This window comes from Podarcis melisellensis (genome assembly GCF_964234715.1).
Source record: "Podarcis melisellensis genome assembly, chromosome: 3".
Lineage (NCBI taxonomy): Eukaryota > Metazoa > Chordata > Lepidosauria > Squamata > Lacertidae > Podarcis > Podarcis melisellensis.
In genome coordinates, this window is record NC_138530.1 from 107,243,499 (window position 1) to 107,256,076 (window position 12,578).

The window sequence follows — 12,578 nt, forward strand, 5'->3', positions numbered from 1 at the left end:
GTTATTGTAGGCACAGGAGCTTTGAAGGATTTTTATTATTATTTTGCTCCTTTTTGTTTTGAAGTTTCATACCCTGTCTTTAAATTGAATTATCCTCAAGGTGGCTTAGTTTCCAATAATTGCAATCATACAACCTTCACCTGTCAGAGGGGACAGGTCTATGAGTTAGTGTTGCCATACTTCATACAGTGAAAATATAAGAGTTGTTGAGCTCTTTTTGCCGTTTTTGAGCTAGTTTTATGGGAAATTGGCATTTGCTAAGAATCACAAGAGTGTTGTGTTGTTCATGTTCTGCTTACAGACTTCCAACAGGCCACCATGAGAACAAGAGAGGTATAACTTCCCCAGCCTTGGCTGGAGGGTGGACTTTGGTTTTTCAGATTTCACCTGTGCCCTGTGCAAGCCCAGAATTCAGCAAACACCTCTCCCCCAACACCTCTCACCTTCCGTTCTATTCAATTCACTACTTCTTGGTTGTATCCATTGCAAGGGAACCAGTTGCCTCTGCCTAGGCCTAGGGGGAGAAGGGGCTCCTATAGGTGGAAAGGGGGCTTAATTTCATATTTTCTATTTGCCCCTTTGGCAAGATGTTTCTCTATATGAGTTAAATTGTTTTACAAATCCCATGATTTAAAGACCAAACACAGATACTTTAGGAAAAGGAAAACTGGAGACTGGCAGTGTTGGGTGGAAGATAGACTCAACTAAAACTTTGTAATAAATAAACCAATAACATCCTTAATCAGAGACACATGGTGAGAAAATGGATGACATCAGCAAGGCTGGAACTGCCGCTAGCAGGAAAATAAGGTACTGTAATACCATCTGAATGGTTTGAGATCTATTTGTGGTGATTCAGCATCAAAGCCACTACATTATGTAGCAAATATTGAGAGTCAGGCTGCAATTCTATACTAACTTGCTTGGGAGTAAGACCTATTTAGTGCTGTGCTTTTAGTTCTGCGTAGACATGTATAGGCTTGCACCGTCAGTTGTTTGCTTGATAGAACCTTCTTGAATGTACAGTGCTACCTCGGGTTACATACGCTTCAGGTTACATACGCTTCAGATTACAGACTCTGCTAACCCAGAAATAGTGCTTCAGGTTAAGAACTTTGCTTCAGGATGAGAACAGAAATCGTGCTCCGGCGGCGCGGCGGCAGCAGGAGGCCCCATTAGCTAAAGTGGTGCTTCAGGTTAAGAACAGTTTCAGGTTAAGAACAGACCTCCGGAACGAATTAAGTACTTAACCCGAGGTACTACTGTATGTGGTAGAGGGCATAAGCTGTCAATCAACTGAGAGTCTGAGCTACTATGGATTTGTCACAGTTTAGGAAAATAAGGGATAGATCTCTGCAGATATTCCCATTCTCAAGAAGAAACTGAAATAAAAACTGTCCAAGTCAGACATTGATTATACATCTGTTTTATGATGTTGTGCAAGAGCTTACAACAGACCAGGCTATCTGTAAAGAGGTCTGGGGCCTATCTGACTTCCCTATCCCATAAAATGAACTAAATAAATGCATCCATGCAAGCAACAAATCAACGACTCATATTTTTAATATGTAATTGGCTGATTGTGTTATGCCAAAAGAACAACAAGTCATAAAACCAGCTCAATATATTTACATGCCCATCAGATACAGTCTCCATCTCTGTTACTTTCCATCAGACTACATAGCCAGAGCATTTTAATTATAGATATCCACAAGAAAGGCAGATTTTCCTGACCAACTCAGCACATAAAACTTTCATCTAATCCATTTTTTATGTCCCAGAAGAAGAAAAGAAGATGGGCAATCAGAGTGTAACAAATAAATATGAAATGAATTTTGATGTTTCCCCTGAAATTCCAAGGCTTTCTTGGTACTGGGGTGAGCAATTCAGAGCAATTAGTAGCCACCCTCTTGTTTCTCCTACATTTTACAAAATAATAATTGGAATAGAGGGCTTGAGACTTTTAGGACTGCTACCAAGGGCTCAGGCTGGCCACTTATGCATCATGAAAGAAGAGAACATCTGCATAAATTTGCATATGCTAATATATAGGCATAGCTTATGCTGTGTGGATGATTTCTCTTGGGGTTTTTTAATATATATAATTTTTATTGAGTTTTAATTTTTCTACATATCAAATTAATCATTTTACAAATCCAATGACTTTCCTTCTTCTCCTTCCATGGTTCATATTACATATCATAGTTTCCTGCATATTTTACTATAACCATTCAAATCAATATTTTCCACTTTTACGTCAATCAGCTATTTATTTCTCCTGTTTTTATGATATGTATTTGAATTGTGTATTTATGTTTATGGTGGCAAAATTAGTGTCTGTACATTTACATTCCCTCAGAACTGTTCCCTCAGAACTGTCTACGAAGTGTCATAAAATTCCCCACACTGATTCCGACTGGTTATAACAAAGAAAATTAATCTTGAAGAGCTAGCTTTTGCTAGCTGTTGTTGCCTGACATGAATGTGTTGCTAAGAAAATCATGAAGGGTATAAATTTTATAAGATTGCACAGCTTTGCATATCCTGCATTTTTTTAAAGAGACTCCCTACATGGTGATCTAAGATGTGGGATACCTATGTAAACGCTACTCCTACGTGTGGTCCTGAAAGGAAAGCTAATATTTTGCGGTATTAATTGGTCCCCACTGAGATGCCATCATTTGATCCCTCTATGGAAAGTACTACTACTACTTAGGTCAAAACCACAGACCTACTTTAGCAGCCAAGCAAGAATGTCTGTGGTTTTGCTTTAGGAACATGATTAAGCTTGCAACAGCCTTCAAGCAGGTGAATAATCTGGCTAAGTCATTGGGTCTACATGCGGGTAGGGGAACAAACCTACTGTGGTTCAGTGCTGAATCAGGACCCAAATTCCTCTCATATTTCTGCTTACAGACGGAATGACAGAATGAGGGTAATTACTTAATTGCTCCTCCCCCTTAATATTCCCCAGGCACCCTACAAACTGCCCACACAATTCTCAACACTGTGGGTCTGTATGACCCATTCTTCATTCATCTGCTTTCACTGACGAACCTACATTCAGATTCCCAGCAATTTTAAATTCATTGGGACCTTGTTTGAGTACCTAAAAGAACAGCACCTTTGTGGTTGCAAAGAGAAAGTTCACATTTTGTCATCCTTTGACCAATCTTTCAGTTGGTGTGGCTCCTCTTCCTAAGGCTTATCGGTCTCATATTATTACATGTGTATGGTATCACTGCAAATTTAAATATTAGATTCAGCATTTAGAGTCCCTTATAGCTTTTTATCATTGTGAAAACAAGTTTTAAAATCTACAGGCTGTGCCTATACATTGTCCGCATGTATAGGAGGGAATTGATTAGCAAGCCATCCCTTACGGCTTTTCAGTGCCTGCTCAGACAACAACATCCTCCATCCCAAACCTCTACAGGCACCTCCAGACTCATAGTATTTTGCAGGAGGGATTCAAGTGCATATCACAATTCAAGTAGATTAATTGTGTCATCCTGGTTCAACAACTCCACTTGAAAAAAAGCAAGGAGACTTCTTGCAGTTAGGAAAATGAAAGCATTGAAAAGTGTGGCATGAACAAATGACTAACATTAAGATGTGAAAACACCCGACAAGCAAATCATGATGAATGTTTGTTGTCATATAGCTGCCCCACAAACAAATCAGAACAAATGCATAATGCAACCATGGACTATTTACGCGAGCAAATGAGGATGAATGCTCAATAAATAAGTCATCTGGATGATCCCTCTGTCTGCCCCATGTCTATGGCTGATTTTGGTCAACATAATAAAAGAGGAAGCCCTTCCAGACTGAATAGATATTGTGATGCAACATTTATGAGCCTTAGTAATTAAGACTTGAGGTTAGCCAGAGACATGCTGAGATAAGCCATAGAAGAGCTCTCTTCAGAAATGCATCTATGGTTCTAGAATTAAATTAGCAGCTGACTCCAGAACATTTTAACATAGAAAGAGACAAGGCCTTAGCACTGTCTCCTCACGCAGAAACATCTTCTACACAGGGCTTTGCTTTCATCCAGAACTCACTGGAACTCAGTTCTGGCGCCTCTCAGGCAGGTGCCATTGCTAAGAGAACAAGGGAGCTGTTCATGGTAATAATAATAATAATAATAATAATAATAATAATAATAATAATTATTATTATTATTATTATTATTATTATTATTTATATCCCGCCCTCCCCAGCCGAAGCCGGGCTCAGGGCGGCTAACAACAATAAAACAGTACAAAGTACAGCACAAACAACACTCTAAAATCATTCATTATAAAATTGATTCAAATCAAGCCACTGGCAACCATTGTGCCAGAGCTCCACGAAGATTGCCGAGGGAGGGAGTCAGGCTGTGCCCTGGCCAAAGGCCTGGTGGAACAGCTCTGTCTTGCAGGCCCTGCAGAAAGATGTCAAGCCCTGCAGGGCCCTAGTCTCTAGTGACAGAGCCTTCCACTTCTGGCACCTCTTTTTCTAGAAAAATAGCACTGCCTCTACCAATGCTTCTTCTTTTTTTGATGGACATCATTTTAAGGAAGAGTTCTGTGTAACGCCAAAGCTTATCTACCACATTTTGAAAATTGGTTGGTCTTTGCAGAAAGATCCCCCCCCACCCACTAACTAAAGTTTAAATGTGTGCCCACACACTCACTGCTGTGTTAAGGCTGAAGTATGAAGGTGTGTGTTCTGGCTGGGATGGGTAGGGGCTTGCTTTTGTGTAGACTTTTTTCTTTACCGCATGGACATTTACTTTTAAAAATACCCCTTCATTGCTTGTAGTGGGATGGAGAGAGAAGCTATATTATATTCCATCTCCAGGCTGTAGATAGGAACCCTCTGGGGTCCCTCTAAAAATGAATGGGTCTTGGATTCAGTAGATCCAGGACAACCTCTGCAATGGCTCTCTGAAGACGGTTCGGAAATTTCAGCTAGTGCAGAATTCAGTGGCCAGGTTGCTCACTTGAGCGACTGCGCTGGCTACCAATTAGTTTCCAGGCCCAATTCAAAGTGCTGGTCTTGACCTTAAACGGCTCAGGACTGCAATACCTCAAGGACTGCCTCTTTCCATATGAACCTCCCTGGACCCTGAGATCATCTTCTGAGGTCCTCCTTCATGTGCCTCCTCCTCGAGAGGTCCAGAGGGTGGCGACATGAGAACGGGCCTTCTTTGTAGTAGCTCCCCGTCTGTGGAATGCTCTCCCCAGGGAAGTTCACCTGGCACCTTCATTACACACTTTTAGGCGCCAGGCAAATACGTTCCTTTTTAACCAGGCCTTTGGTTGATCTGACTGACATCCTATACCTTTTTTAAAAATGTGGATCTTTGTTGGAGGGGGAGTATAATTGGGTTGTTGTTTTTATTTTGATTATATATATTGTGGTTTTTATGTTGATCTTTTCTGTGAACCGCCCTGAGACCTCTGGGTATAGGGCGGTATACAAATTCAATTAATAATAAAAATAATGCCTCATTTTGGGGGAATAATGGTGATTATTGCCTCCAAAGAGCCAGCAGTAGTAGCGCTATGCCTGGGGAGATACTCGCGGGGGTAGCAGGGTCTTATGTTGCAGATGTGCCGCTTCATGGAAGCAGCTCTTCTGTACCAGCGGTAAGGCACCTCCATGTCTTTCAAATGCCCTCCAGCCAACAGATCTGGGGATTAGTTAAGAAAAACAAAAATAGGTAACATGTTCTCTGCATATATTTTAAATATGGCACGAATTCTCCAAACATTATATACAGTACAGTGGTACCTTGGGTTACATACGCTTCAGGTTACATATGTTTCAGGTTACAGACTCTGCTAACCTCGGGAAATATTACCTCGGGTTAAGAACTTTGCTTCAGGATGAGAACAGAAACTGTGCTCTGGGGGCATGGCAGCAGCAGGAGGCCCCATTAGCAAAAGTGGTGCTTCAGGTTAAGAACAGTTTCAGGTTAAGAACGGACCTCCGGAACGAATTAAGTACTTAACCTGAGGCACCACTGTATTCCCTTTCTATGTATGCCCTATATTGTGTGTCTGATGTACAGCATATAGGGAGAGGGGATGGAATTAAATGTCAAGAAACTTACCCTCAAAAAATATATATATCTAGCATCTATATGTTGAATTCTGTTTGGTAAATAGGGACTATTGTTTTGAGAGGAATGTAACCAGCATTCATTATGTTTTGACTCAACATACTTCATGGGGAGTACAGGAAGTGGCGCAGACTGAAATATTCCCCTATGTTATCTGACCTGTGAAAACTTGGCTGCAGTCCAAAGCTGCAGTTTTTAATCACACAACACTCACATTGACTAGGGGTTTGGACCCTAACATCACCTTTCGATTCAGTAGATGTTCCATGTGAATTATGGCAGCGAATAAACACAGAAGATCATTTATCTGTACGTCTGCCTGGAAAGTAAGAAGATCTCTGATACGTTAAGATCCTTTTATTAGTCAACCTCTGCCTATAAGAGTTTTAAAAAGGTGTTTCCCATCTGACCTCTATGTTTTGGAGGAATGGGGTGTAACCAAGAGGGGCTATTTTATGCAGTTAACATCATATAGAGCAACATTCCTCAGCCTAGTGATTTGCAGATGTTGTAAGACTCCAACTCCCATCAGCCCCAGCCAACATATCCAACAGTCAAGGATGATGGGAGCAGTAGTCTGGCAACATCTGGAGGGCATCAAGCTGTAGACAGAGAGAGCGCGCTCATATGAAGTCATTGCTCATGGCAGGAATAGATGGAAGGTTTTATCAGAGCTAGTTCTGTTTCCTTCTTTGCATCTCAAAAACACAGAAATGGAAGGGATAAATGGCATGTCTGTCATTTTGATTAGATGCACGAGACAGGCCTGAACGTTCTACATATCCTGTTCACATCTGACACCATTCAGATATGATGAAAACTTGTGTCTGCTGTCAATTAGTCGTCCGCTCCCCACCCCACAAATTCCCTGTTCAGAAGTGAGAGATGTAAGTAGTGGAGAAATACCAGTCACTACATCCATGGCCAATACTCCTGTATTTAGAGCATTTATAGCCTGCTTTCCAAATTATCTTAAATTCCCAGGGCGGGGAACAACAGAACAACATATAAAAATACAAGGAAAAGTACAAACTCATAAAACCGTAAGAGCTCAAAAGTTGTCAAATAAAATAGCAAACCACTAAAAGGCACAAAGAAACTATGTAAACTGATATGGATGAAACAGAAGATTAAGACCGTTCCATTTAAAAACTAGGGGTGTGCATTGGATGAGGATTAATTCTAAACTAAAGTGGGCTGCCTTGGGAGGACTTAGAGCTTGTCAGAGTTGAAATGTGATCTGTATGAGGCAGCTTGAGTGAAAGGGGTACCTCTGAAGTGCTTCTTGAACCCCCAGTGATCCAGATCATTTTTTTAAAAAAAACCTGGAAATATGTCTGATAAAATCAAAGGCACTACTCCTTATCTCGGACCATAAAAATAATCCCAGGTTAAGTATAGGATTGCAGTCTTAATGCTGCATGAGTGCTGAACAGAAGCTTCCAGAGAAGAAACAATATCTACGCTGCAATCCTCTGTTTATCCCACAGTAAGCTCTATTGCTCAATGGGCCTTCCTTTTGAGTAGAATTGAATGGAATTCCACTGTTATAGCCATAAATGTTCAGTTGCAGTTTATGGAGTTAAACAGTGGAACAAACAGGGTTTAGAGAAAGGATATATAGCCCAAAACCTAAATTTGTGTTCCCTATCCGAAATGTATTCATTTGGAGTTACATCACAATGATTTTCATTCGAGTTTCTAAGCAGCTGTGCTTAGGACTGTGGCACAATCTTATCCTTGTTTACTGAGAAGTGAGGCTGCAATATGTTTACTTTAGAGTAACTCTCACTGAACTCATTTAGCCTTAACTTTTGATTTAACCTGCATAGGATTATGAAGTTAGGTCCATTGAATTCCCTGGATCTGCAGCCTTAGACTCACAACTGCCCTGATTTTCATTTGAGATTTGTGTTCAAAGGTGATTTCATGGATAGAGGTCCAATGCTTTATGAAGTACAGCCCTGGTCCTTTGCATAGCTGCCGTGCAATTTCTGTTCTCATCCTGAGGTAAAGTTCTTAACCTGAGGTACTACTTCTGGGTTAGCAGAGTCTGTAACCTGAACTGTTTGTAACCCAAGGTGTTTGTAACCCGAGATACCACTGTAGTTTTTAAGACCCTGTGTCCAATTCTATATAGGGACACATATATAGGATATAGGGACACCTAGGACTTGCCGATCAGAAGGTCAGTGGTTCGAATCCCCGCAACGGGGTGAGCTCCTGTTGCTCGGTCCCTGCTCCTGCCAACCTAGCAGTTCAAAAGCACATCAAAGTGCAAGTAGATAAATAGTTACCACTCCGGTGGGAAGGTAAACGGTGTTTCCGTGCCCTGCTCTGGTTCGCCAGAAGTGGCATAGTCATGCTGGCCACATGACCCGGAAGCTATACGCCGGCTCCCTCGGCCAATAAATCGAGATGAGCGCCGCAACCTCAGAGTCGGCCACGACTGGACCTAATGGTCAAGGGTCCCTTTACCTTTACCTTTACCGTCCAATTCTAGATGTCACCAGTTAAAAGGATCTCAGGTAGGTGGAACCAGTAAAAGGTCCTGAAATCCTGGAAAGAGCTACTTCTGGGCAGAGCACACCATAATCAATCAATAACCCGACTCAGAAGTACAAGGCATCTATATGTTTTTGCTGTGCGAGCTTACCCTATCACTTTCAATGCAAATAAAAACAGGTCAGTTTTGCATGTTTGGCTTGGCATAGCAGAAATGAGTGGGAGAGTTCCCCTCATCTTGAAAGCAGCTCTGTTCTTGCAAGCTTTCTTGGAGAGCATTTGGGGGAAGCCTATGTTTTCCCTGAAAGTAAGGGAATGGTATTTTCTTTGGCTCCACATGCATGGCTGAAGTGACAAGGAATACAAGTTGATGTGATGCAGCAGGATGTTATAAATTGCATTGAAGAAATTCATACAATTTTGCAGCAATCGATGAGAGGTCTGCACACCTTCCCTGGTGGGTGGCATTGCAGCCAGGCATCCAGGACCTCTCAGTGATCTGTCTGGCACTGAGGGATGCTGCCCTCATCATGCTTACTCCTGGCCACGTCATGCGCCCAGCTGTCCAATCAGCATGGCCAGGGCATGAGGCATTGGGTAAGCTTTTGTTTAAGGGAGGGGAGGTTGTAGCTGCTGCTTGCCCCTCCTCAATAAGGGTATCCTGTTAAAGCGATCTGGGGGGGAGTGGATCTTGTCCAAAGCCTGGATGTGGGCTAGGGCCATGCCATGACCCCAACGGGGACCCCCATAGGGCTCCCCCTATTGGTGGTTTACGCTTAGTTAGACTCCCTGAAGACGGGCAGGAGTTGGAATATAGCCTGGTTTTCACCCCATGCCTAAGCCAAACACATCTGTAACCAATAAAGTTGTGGCCTAATTTATCCCATAAACCTACATATTCGTCTCCATGTGTTTGTTATCTATGGGAACTGCGGGGCCCAGGGCCTTGGCACGCAATTTCATCAAGCTTGTGGGGTTAATGCTAAAGTGCTTCTGCCCATGAGCCTGCTATTCTGCTGGCTTTGGGCACCTGGCCTGTTGAATGCTGACAAAGGCAGTTCAGGATCTTGTTAAGCATTTCAGGCCAGGAAATTACAAGCCAGATGAATTCAAAACCAGGAAACTCAGAAAATCCCGGTGCCATTGCTTGTCAAAATTCTTAGTGGCTCAGATCCTGTTCATGTGGTGCTCTTGCTATGATCTCTTTCAGGCATGGGCAAACTTGGCCCTCCAGATGTTTTGGGACTACAACTCCCATCATCTCTAGCTAACAGGACCAGTGGTCAAGGGTGATGGGAGTTGTAGTTCCAAAACATCTGGAGGGCCGAGTTTGCCCATGCCTGATCTCTTTCCTTCCAGTTCCATTGTGAAGATTGCTATGTTGCACCAAGCAACCATTTCTGGTGCAACTTCAGCAAACTTCAACTGACTGCCTGGTAATACAAGTCCCAACCTATTCTCATCTCATCCTTCAGGAGGATTTGCCTGTTAATTTTAGCCCCTGCTTTGGTGATATAACGTGGGAAGTCCTTTCAGTGGGATTCCTCCAGAGTAAGCGTCATGCAGGTGCCTGCCTTGATCACACCTTTAGCTCATGTACAAATTCTCTAAGCCTACCAAGTCCAATATGTGAAAACGATATTACTGTTTAACCCACATAATTAATGATTCCTGGATCGGAAATGCAAAGTTGGCACAAATGATAGGATTAGCTCAGTTGTCAAATGTCCAAATGCACCTGGTTTGTCTTTTAAAACACTGGAATGAGCAAACTTGCTGCACTCATCCTTTTACCTTCTACCGTCAGGTAGGGGATTTCCATTTCTGTTAAATCCTTTCTTTGGCACAGCCAGCGTTGCTCATGCTAGGAATTATTTTCTTTGTCTTTTATCCAGTGTGGGTCTTGCTTTCCTCAGTGCCGTATGAGTCATTCCACCTTCCTTTCTCAGGAAAGTGGAACTCCCTTTTCTGGTGTCAGCGAAAAGAAAAACAAAACAAAACTGGCAAGCCACATGCTACCAGGGTCCCGTCCCCCGCCCCCATTTTCTTCAAGAGGAATTTGGAACAATCTTCTTGAAATTTGTAAAGAATTCAATGAGTTCTTAAAGGGTGGGCTTGAGATCTTACAATACTTTTGAAGTATTAGGCCGCTGGCATGATTCAGGAGACTCTTCTTATTTTCCTACTCTGAAGCAAATCCTAACTAGATGCAGTACTGTCACTGATTCTCAGAATCATCTGTTTTAGGATATGAATTTGTTCAACTTGTAATGCTCATATATATTGAGAATTGAATATTATTTCCCCCGGAAGAACTTACCTTAGGGTTGCCATATTTCAAAAAGTGAAAATCCAGAAACAAAAGTTGTTGAGGATTTTTTGTTTTGTTATGTTTGCAAAGTTGTCAATCTTTTGAGTTCTTGAGCTATCTTTCATGAAATTTGAAATTTGTCAAAATCTACACTACTGACACGGGCTACCATACGCCTGGATTTCCCCAGTCATTTCAGTGACACTGTTTGTGAGGGCTGAATGCTGGTTATGTCTGGGAAAATCTGGATGCATGGCAAGCCTATCTTACCTGGTCCAGAATTTGCAGTCAACTGCAGGCTGGCTAACTAGGCTGCAAGACAGGCTCATGCACACTGCTGTAGCTTCAACCACTTGCCTCCTGCCATCTGGTCTCCCTTTCCTAATCCACCCCTTGGCAGGGGGCACATGCATTTAAGATGCCATGCCAACGTTGCCTGCTGTTCTTCTGTTCACCTGTAGCCTGCCGGTTTGCTCCTCAAAGTGTGCTCACATGTGCCAGACTCAGCAAGCTGCCATTCTGGGATGCTGCCAGTAGCAGATGGTGCAGAGAGGCTGTGTCACTTAGCTGACCACTCTCTGGCTGCTGCATACCAAGCTGAAGAGAGGTAGGGGTAAGGCATCAGGGATGTCAGTGCAGTGCAAATGCATCAGCAGGAGCATGGGACTGGCTTTGCCATCTTGTTTGGCGATTATTTTCAAACACTGATAAACAAACTTGTTGGGTTTTTTTAATAGGAGACTGGGGTCATCCAACAAAGTTGAATGGCAAAAAATTTAGGCTAGACAAAAAGAAATACTTCTTCGCACAGCGACAGAATAATTTGGGCAGAATAAGGAAATTTTGTCCATGGTATGATTATTTCCCACCGAGTCATTTCAACACTTTGGCACCCTATTTGCAAAATTTAACAATTCCAAAATACAGATGCACTTTCACTCTCACAGGATTGAATATACTGCCTTTGGCTGTACTTGAGGGTCGATTTCTGCAGGAAAAATGGTTATGTCCATGTGGAGATGGCGGTGTCAGTGGCTCATCTGCTTCTGGCTTGCATTCTTTATAAAGATTTGAGGAGTGAGGTTATTACCCCTCTACTATTGTCCATGCCGGGTCACTCAGCCATTGCTACAGTGACCTTTCTTCTAGCAGATCAAGATGATCAGGTGACAGCAAAAACTGCAAGGTTTTTAGCGGGGGCAATTAGAATAAGATCTATTATTTGATTATTGATGTAAACCTCCCAAATGTACAGTGGTACCTCAGGTTACATACGCTTCAGGTTACAGACACCGCTAACCCAGAAATAGTGCTTCAGGTTAAGAACTTTGCTTCAGGATGAGAACAGAAATCAGGCTCCGGCAGCGCGGCAGCAGCAGGAGGCCCCATTAGCTAAAGTGGTGCTTCAGGTTAAGAACAGTTTCCTGTTAAGAACGGACCTCCACAACGGATTAAGTACTTAACCCAAGGTACCACTGTATTTTGTATAGTTAAGTTTTTACCTCTGTCATCAGTATATCTTATTTTATTTTATTGCTATGGCTAGTGACTGATGCAAATTAAGACTCTTCTCATCTGATCTTCATAGCATATACAGAGTTTGGTACCTCAAGATGCTGGCTGCCTCCCTGGAAATTTGATTCAAAA

The 12,578-nt window shown here is 42.4% G+C and overlaps 1 long non-coding RNA gene across 2 annotated transcripts in view; it reads right to left on the reverse strand.

Annotated features, from left to right (window-relative positions):
- Positions 1 to 12,578, reverse strand: part of LOC309367383 — a 249,841-nt gene that overhangs the window by 182,711 nt on the left and 54,552 nt on the right. The gene's annotated exons all lie outside the window — the stretch shown is intronic.